Source organism: Urocitellus parryii, chromosome 5 (genome assembly GCF_045843805.1).
Source record: "Urocitellus parryii isolate mUroPar1 chromosome 5, mUroPar1.hap1, whole genome shotgun sequence".
Taxonomy (NCBI): Eukaryota; Metazoa; Chordata; class Mammalia; order Rodentia; family Sciuridae; genus Urocitellus; species Urocitellus parryii.
The window spans coordinates 12986712-12996074 of NC_135535.1; positions in this window are offsets into that span (position 1 = coordinate 12986712).

Consider the following 9363-nt stretch of genomic DNA (forward strand, 5'->3'; position numbering starts at 1 on the left):
GAACCCCAAATGGGGGAATGTGCCAAAAATTGGTTCAGAAAGGTAAATTCTATAAGTTATCTGTACAGGCAAAAGCTACATTCCCCCTGGGAGAATGTCTTCTAAGTTAAAGCATATAGAATTTATAAAGGAAAACAAGCGCTGCTACAGATGAACTTGTAGTAAAAAACATCACAAACTTCACGATCAATAAAGGTCAGTGAGGGCTCTAGATGTAGCAAATGCCAGATTCACACCCCAAAAACATGAGTAATAAAAATTTAACAGCACTGTTCTGTAGACATGGAAACTAAGTTTCAGTGAAATGTAGCTATCTTTCTAGTTTCAGAATGTTACATTTTCCCCAGCACATTGTGACATGTTTAGAGTCAAGGACAGACTAGAAATGAAGCTTTTAGCTTAAGTACATTTAAAATATTCAAAGAGACAAAGGAAGCAAGAGAGTCAGGAATATAATAACTATATGAAATGATTACCTGCAGATTTGAAGAGAACCCAAACATAAATGGTAGAAATGGAAAATACAGTAATAAAAAATTAATAAAACCTCAGTAGATAGGTTAAATAGTAAATCTGTAATTAAATTTCAATTCTTCCACTTGATGACTAACCTTGGCTGGGTAAGCAATTTGATTTTCTGAGCCTTACTTTTTGTTTGGTTTGGTTTTTTCCCCTTTATAAAATGTCCTATTGATATCTATCTATAGGATTATTGTGAAATTGAAATGAATAATATACATAAAATCTAGCCCATGGTTGGTCTCAACCTTCTTCCTTTTCCACATCTCTGCTTCACCTTTTGCCTTGTATAATTGTTATTTTATACTTGACTTTTTCACTATTAGACAATAGGTCTATTACCAGCAATAGCTATTAGAAATTTCATATATAGAAGGTTCTGGATAAGTGAAATGTTATATAATTTGCAAATGATATAAGGCATACACAATATAACAAAAGTAAAGCTATATCTGAAAATGAAAATAAAGAGAAAATCAAGGTGGAAATTGGAATAAATCTAGGGAAAGTGTCAGTATTCAAATATACTAAAAAAAAATCCTGAAAAATTGCCCCAGATTTGGATTTATGGCTCTTGGAATTACAGCCAAATCTACTGAGATAGCTGCAGAGAAAGGACCAGTCAGCAAATACCTCAGCCTTTGAGGTCATGACCTTTGCACCAAATCTAGTGTCATTGTAGTGCAAAAGCAGACCTTGGCAAAATGCAAATACAAGAGCAAGGCTGGGTTCCAATACAGCTTCATTTATATAAAGGGTACGAGGCTGGATTTGGTACACACGACTCCGTGTGCAAACCTCTGAGGCAGGGCAAAAGAGTGGAGAGCAAATGTAGCCTATTTTTTTTTTTTTTTGTCTCTCCTGCTACATGGATATTGTCAGTAGACATGTGTCTGTCTCTACAACTTGACCATGAACTTCTCCAGGTCAGGAGCAGAAAGGATTACCATCTGCAACCCCAGTAGCAGTTAGCAAAGGGTTGGCCAAGGTGAGAGCTCTATAAATAGTTGTTGTGGAAACAAATGCTTGAAAAGGAGAGGTCTGAGCCAATCTATATTGTCTTAGTGATTTGCCTGATGAACAGAATTTGAGGGGAAAAAATGATACCGGGGAACGTGTGAAGCTGCCATGAATGACCTTGCAGCTCCACTTGCCTCTCTGGGTGTGCTGTCAGGAAGCCCTGGGCAGCTTGAGAATCGAGACTGCCCTGAAGGACAGAACCTATGGAGAGGCCCTGAGACTGTAGAGAGGGAGAGTGGCCAGGCTGAGACCACCCTTCCCACCATCTCCAGCAAGACACCAGGTACCTGAACAAGCCACCTTTTATCCTGCAGACCAGCACAGCCACCAGGGTAGTGCTCCGAGTGACTCTAGTTGATGCAATTCGGACCAGAAGAGTCATCCACTCAGCCTGTCCAAACTTCTGACCACCAAGGTCACGGTGTTTGCTTTAGGCTACTACATTTTGGCGTAATTTATTTTGCAACATCATATTATTGGGATGCCTGGAGACATAACCACACCATTGATGTGAGATCCATCCAGATTTCTAAGAGTGCTCCCTGTCTACAGGTCATCCTTAGAATTGTCCTGCCTTGCCCGTGTCTTTCTTAGGGGGCCCTCTTGGCTCCCATTCACCTTTGAAATTTCAACTTCAGGACCTACATCAATCCCTGCTGCTTCCCGAAGGGTCTGGACTTCCCTCTAACACATCCTTTGGGCATACCAATAGCATGTATTTCCTGTCCCATTCCTTGAAAATTCCGGCAGGATTGCTGCTAAAATTGCTCAAATTCTACCCAGGCTTCTGCTTTTTATGTTGCCATGTTGGTGGGAGGCGGGGTTGTCTGACCCCCACTTCTCCTCCAGTGCAGCAATTCCAAGATTACATCTAGGACATCTGAGCGCATGTTCTAGTCAGGTCTGAATTTCTCTTTAGATATTCATCAGGAATGAGACCTGGGACAAACACCAGGGAGTCACCTAAGCACAGATACAAGGGCGACAATGTCAGGGGCTCCTGCATTTTCTGCATCCTGCTGTGAGCCGTGCTTGCACCTGCGCCCTGCCCAATAACCTGTGAGGGGAAAGGAACCCCACTTGTCGCCCTGCCTGTCTACAGGGTGCGCAAGAACGTGGCCTTGCAGAAGGGACTTGGGTACCAAGTCGACTGAGCCCAGGTGCAAGGTATCCAGAGTGGCCCTGGGGATCCCAGCCCCCAGGGCACTGGAGAAGGTGATGCCAGGCACGCCCCTCCCACCAGGGGGCGGGCCATGGCGCTTGTTGCCAGGCAACCTGGAGAGCGCTCCAGGCTTGGGGCTGACTCATTCCTGGTCTGCAAGGGATCCTTGCCCAGTTCCCTTTCATGTTCCCCAAGCCTTGACCTCTTGACCTCTCCTATCTGTCCCTTGGCTAACACCACCCCCAAGGCCCGCTTTCATCCCCACCAGCTGTGCCCGGTGGAGAGCAGGCACGCATGCCCTGGGCCCTTCCGCTGCCCAGAGCCCGTTTCTCTCACTTTCTGCCTCCTTGAGCAGTCCTTCAGCAATCCACAGCAGATGTTTCTTAGGCCTTTCATTTTCCTTTTTCAGAGGAATTGTAATCGGCTGCGTTTTAATTAGGATCTCCCTCCGGATACTTCAGCTTTCTTCCACTCCCGGGAGTTCGCCAAGTCCCTGTTTATGCGCAGGCTGATTAGATTTCTTAATTCCCTAAAACCTGCTGTCTGGAAACCTAATACCCTGGTAGTGGTGAGGCCTGTTTCTCCCCCTCTCCTCTCCTTGTGGTGACAAATGCAGGCAGGGGTCACAGGGAAGGCACTTGTCCCCTGTCGCGGGTCCCTTTCTTGGATGGGTAAGCCCTCTGCGCAGATGTGTCCCCGGGGGAGCAGTGATGCTGGAGCCCGGAGGTGCCGCGTGTGTGTGTGTGTGTGTGTGTTGAGAGAGTACCTCCCTGGCAGCATGCCGGCATGGGTTGGCTCTAAATTGGGCTGGGAGGCCAGTGTGAGCCTTGTATACGTTTAGTCCTAAGCTTCTTGTTCATTCACAGATGCCTAATGCACAGTGTTTTTACTATGCACCTAACAGAGAAAGATGGTTCCTAATTTCATAGAAATTATTATCCATAAGAGAGACCAAGACATGAAAGGTAATTTAAGTACCACGGGATGCTGGGCAAGGTGTGTTGAACAAAGCAGGATACCTGGGCCAGCTCTAAGTCTCTGGGGAACAAAGAAGAATTTCTGGGAAAAGCAGACTCTCAATTGAGACTTAATGAGGAAATTGGAGTCTTCAGGCCAAGGAGATTGGGGACGGGAGGAGAGAGGTGAGAGTTTTGGACAAAGGGAAACAGACCCCAAGGCAGGAGACACTGGGGCTTGCCTGAGACCTGCAGGTAATTCAGTGTTGCTGGAGAGCACTGCCAGTGAGCAAGGAGTTGGGAGCGGGCAGAGTGAGGAGTGCCAGGAGCTACAGTGGACTGGGGGGCAGGGACAGAGCTTACCCTGTATGCTGCGGCAGGCAGAGGGCCCAGGGCATCCTCTGCCCTTTATAGTTTTTCTAGTACCGAGTTCAACACTTGGAACATCATGCTCCCAGGAATTGGGAGAGCCCCTAAGGACAAACACTGCAATTAAGACTGGTCCTGGCAGCAGATGCTACCAAAACCTAAAATACCCACCATCTCTGCTCTCTGAAAAGCAGCCCTGAGACCACCAAATAGGTCCAGCTGGAAGGAGATGGAAAATACAGCCTCAGTGAATCCGGAGCTGGGTGCTTGGGGCTGTTGAAGAAGAAACCAGAGTGATGGGGAGATACTGCTTTCAAACTCCTGTTGTCACCGACACCCTTACTGTGTCCCAGCATGGCCCAATATCTACCCTGTACAGATGCCATTGTTAATGCTTGTCACAGATGTGGTAGATACCTGTCTTATTTTATGCAGTTTTGAAAATTCAAAGTTTGTTTCTAAAAGCTCCTTTTAGAGCTAGAGTGTCGAGGAATGGAAGAAGGATGTGAGGGCGCAGGTGTGTTTACTTGACTTTGTTCAGATTCAAGTCAGGGCAAAGAAGGAACGTTGAGCTCTCTAGGGAGATCTAAGGAAGGAAAGAAAGAAGGAAGGAAGGAAAGAGAAGGAGAGAAAGAAAGTAAGAGAAAGAAGGAAGAAGGAAAGAAAGAAAGAAATGAATGAATTGGTAGAGGTCAGAGCAGGGCCTGGAGTTAGGGACTAGAATAGGAAAAATACAGATTAAAGGACAGGAAGACCTTGGAAGTTGAAGTTGGCTAAAGAATAGAACCACAAAATCTCCATCACAGAATGGACCGAATTGGGGGCTATTCAAGATTACAATGTTTACTAATCATACACTTGTCAGGTATTCACTATGAGCTAGGCAGAATATAGCATCACAGGTGACCAGAAGGATGCATGCACAGACAGAGAGAAACAGCTAGGCAGCTAAATAAGTAGGTAAAAACGGTAGGACCCTCTGTCTCCCTGTTTCTCTTGATGAGATGATGTTTGAATCAGCTTTTATGCTACTGTGATTAAAAGACCCAACCAGCACAATTGTAGAAGAGAAGGAAAAGTTCATTTGGGGGCTCACGGTTCCAGAGGTCTCAGTCCACAGACAGGTACACTGTTACTTAGGGCTCAAGATGAGGCAGGACATCATAGTGGAAGAGTGTAGTGGAGGGAAGTAGCTCACATGATTATCAGGAAGCAGAAGAGATAGAGGAAGGTCTCCACTTGCCAAATACAAATATATACCCCAAAGGCACGCCCCCAATAATCTGCCTCCTCCAACCACACCCCACCTGCCTCCAGTTATCACTCAGTTAATTCCATCAGGGGATTAATTTCCTGGTGCGGTTAAGACTCTCATAACCCTCACATCCAATCCATAACAGGTGATAAAACCCCTATTAGCTTAAAAAGCATTATTGGCCCAGGTGCATCCAAAGCTAATAGAAAAGGTCTATGTAGTCAGGAAAGAGATACAGGAGTTGTTATCATATTTTAAAATCGTCAGCATGAAAAATGGAATCTGATACATAACCTAAATGAGGACTATTAACACAATATTAACCCTCATAGAACAGGATGTCTGATATATATTTTTAACTATTCCAAGCTATTGAAGACAAACAGATGGACAGGTCCTGAAGAAACCCAGGGCAGTCTCAAGTCTTTCCCCCACCCACATCGCCATCTCTGCTTCCCATCTCCCCCGCCCAGCAACACAGACAAACACGGACATCCTGAGGGGCACAGAGAGGCTGGAATAAATGTTCAAAGGAGTGACAGTCTGGGGAAAGAGAGGTGGAGAGAAGGAGGGAGGGGGCTGCGCTGGCTGGGAGTCCCCGACAAGGGGCCCTGCAGGCTAGCAGCTGCCCCCAAGCTGCTGCGAAAGGCCCATTACCCAGAATGATTAAACCCACCGGTTGAAAAGCTGGTGGTTAAAGAGGAGAAATCTTTAAAGATGAAATATGCACATCCTGAAGACTTTGTTTCCATTTAAAACGTATCACTGCCTGTTTGTTTGCTTTTCGCCCGAGGCCCATACCTTTCTTCTAGTCTGAGCTTGCAAATTGGATCTCCTAATCTTCTCCTATAAAAACTCCTCTAAGTTTCAATTTTAGTTTCAAATCATATAAAATGAGATGAGGCTTTGGTTATGGGTTTGGATGGGAGGCAGCTCCCAGAAGCTCCTGTGTAATGCAGGAGGTAAAAGGATTAGATCGTGGGGGCCGTAATCTCAAGGGTATTAATCCAGTGGATGAATGAATAGTTTGAATGGGCTCCTGGGTGGTGACATAGGCAGGTAAGGTGTGGCTGGAGGAAGCAGGTCACAGGACCATGCCTTGGGGCTTATATCTTTGTCCCTGGCAACTGGCCCTTTATCTCTGCTTCCTGGCTGCCATGAGCTGGGCAGCTTTCCTCTGCCCACCGTTCTGGAAGGAACCTCAGAAACCTGAGCCAGAATGAACTTTTCTTCCTCCAAGTTGTTCTCATCAGGTATTTTGGTCACAGCGAGGAAAAGATGACCAAGAGCTGTAGACACACGTACAACAATCTGTGGGAAGAATCATTCTTAATTTTTGCTTAATATCTATTAATATCAGTTCTCTCCCAATCACTTTGTAGTAACTCACAAATATTCCACTAAACGGCTTTATTTATTTATTCATTCATTCATTCACTTACTTATTCAGTGCAGTGATGGGGATGAAACCGAGGACCTCACACATGTTAGGAAAATGTTCTACCACTGGGCTTCAGGCTGCGTTAGAATTATACATAATGGTGGGATTCGTTGTGACATATATGTCCAGGTACATGAGATAATAATATAATTTGTTCAATATCATTCCCCAGTATTTCCTGCTCTCTCTCTCCCATTTTAAATAATTCGTCTTTTCAAGTTTTTCCAACTCATTTAGTTTTGAAGGCGACAGTGCTCCATTTCCTTTTACGTGCACATTTTATTAACTTATATAATATCTAATTAGGTTAAAGTAACAGAGGAGCAAACATCCAGTGGCACTCCTACAACTAACCCAGAATTCGCTACTAAGACTCAAAGCAAAGGGGGCCACTAGGAGCCCACATTCCAAAGGGAACTTGGAATCCCAGGAGGCCAGCGCCCCCCTCTGGAGTGTCAAGGGGTGGGCTGAGTCTCCCCTTCGATATAAGCGATGGATAAGGAAAGAGCTGGAACCCCAGGATTTCAGCAGGAGATCCTCATGGGGAAGGGTATGCCCTTCCACTGGGGAAGGGCAGGGGTCCCTCCTCACTCCAGGACAGGAACAGAACTAGGATGGCGTCACAGCTAGAGACTGGGGGTCTGGGTGAGCGTGACTCTGTGCTGCATTCCTGGTTGGATCCGGGTGCACATCACGCTGCCCTGCCCTGGACACATGCAGAGGAAGAGAGAATTGGGAGAAACGCCAGGGCCAAGGGAGGGAGGCAGCAGCAAAGGCTGCACCTCCAGAGTGCGGCGAGCATGGAGAGCCTTGTGCAGGAGGCAGCGTGAGCCGGGACCACAGAGCTGGTCACTTATGAAGGGACACCCTTAGCTAAGGCTGAAATGAAGGCCCTGAGCTGAGGGCAGGGGCCACATCACAGCCCCTTCCATAGGAGGCCCCCACCCCTTACAGACCCACACATGTGCCCCTGCAGAAAGAGAGACAGCACAGAAGTGTCCCCCACACCAAGGTCCTCTCCAGGAATCAGGGAGGGGTGCAGGAGGCCAGCAGCAGGATTCTTTTCTCCCTCCTGCCCACCTGTGTCCTAGGAGTGGCAATCATTGTGGAGAGGAAAGGAAGGACTTTTAGAAACTGTCTACATAGAGTACCAGTATATTGTCCCCTGAAAATAAAATAAATAATGACAGAAAATTATTGTAGTTTGGATCTGGAATGTCCTTCCCCAAAGCTCCTGTGTTGAAAGCATGGTCCCCAATACAGAGAGGCTCAGAGCTGGAGATTTTAGGCAGTGATTGGATCATAAGGGCTCTCTGACCCTGGGGGTGGATGAATCCATTTGGTGGCTGGACCACTGGGGGCTGGGACTTAGTTGGAGGAAGCAGGTCACTGGGGCTGTGCCCTGGAGGGGCCAGTCTTCTCCCTGATCCTCCTTCCCCTGCTTCTGGCTGCCATGAGCTGAGAAGTTTCCCTCTGCTACACCCTTCCACCACCTGCTTCACTGCAGGCCCAAAGGAATAGAGCCATCTGACCATGGACTGAATCCTCTGAAAACATGAACCAAAGTAAACTTTTACTCCTCTAAGTTGTTCTTGTGGGGTATTTTGGTCACATGATGAAAAGCTAACGCATAAATGTTGGCATCATACCTATGAGGTAATAGGCACTATTCTGTATTGATTCATTTCCAAGGACCCACACTTGTATGTAAGGACATAAAAGAGCACTCACAGACAGATGTAGGACTTTTAGCCCATCAAACAGAACTTAATTATTCAGAAATCGGTCCCGAAGGCACACACTGCTAGTTGGTTACTCAGCAGCCACCCCTACTAAGTTTTCCTTTCCAGCTGAGCCCAGTGTTATTCTGGGAAGCAACAGGTCCATTCCCAAGTGATGAATCATGAGCATTCTTAGCTTCTTCTCCTTGACACACGACCCTGTTTCTCACTGCTTTATTGAGTCAAGGGACAGATTGCTGGAGCTATTCCTTTCCCCTTCTCTCTCCCTGGATCTGGATGTGGTACCTGGAGATGCAGAAACCATTTTGCATTTCTTTATAATAAAAATGATTTTAAAGCCAACCTGCAAAAGTGGTAAAGCAGAAAGATAAAAAAAAATATTCACAGTCTTCGACAGCATTGCAGCAAGTGCAAACTCTTTTGGGAGGGGAAGGTGAGGGTTGTCTTTCCTGGATTATATGTTATTCACAAGTGAAAACATATATCATTAATAACATTCATCCCAATAGACTCATACCTAAACGACAATATATCCAGATATGTTTTTAGTTAGCTTTTCATGACTGTCACCAAAACGGAACACAAGAACAACTTATAGAAATAAAAGTTTATTTTGGCTCATGGTTTCAGAGGTTCAGTATATTGTTGGCCAACTCCATATCTGGGATCAAGGTGAAACAGAACGTCATGGCACAAGAGTGTGGCAGAGGAAAGCAGCTCAGGACATGGCCACAAGGAGTGTGACTGTTTTAACTCTAAAAGGACAAGATTGAAAGTGAAATAGTTCTAATTACTATGGCTCTGGAACCCATTCCAAAATCAGGGGGTACAATTTCTTCAGCTTTGCTTTTCTTTCTCAAGATTGTCTTGGTCATGTGGGGGTCCCTGTGGCTCCATCT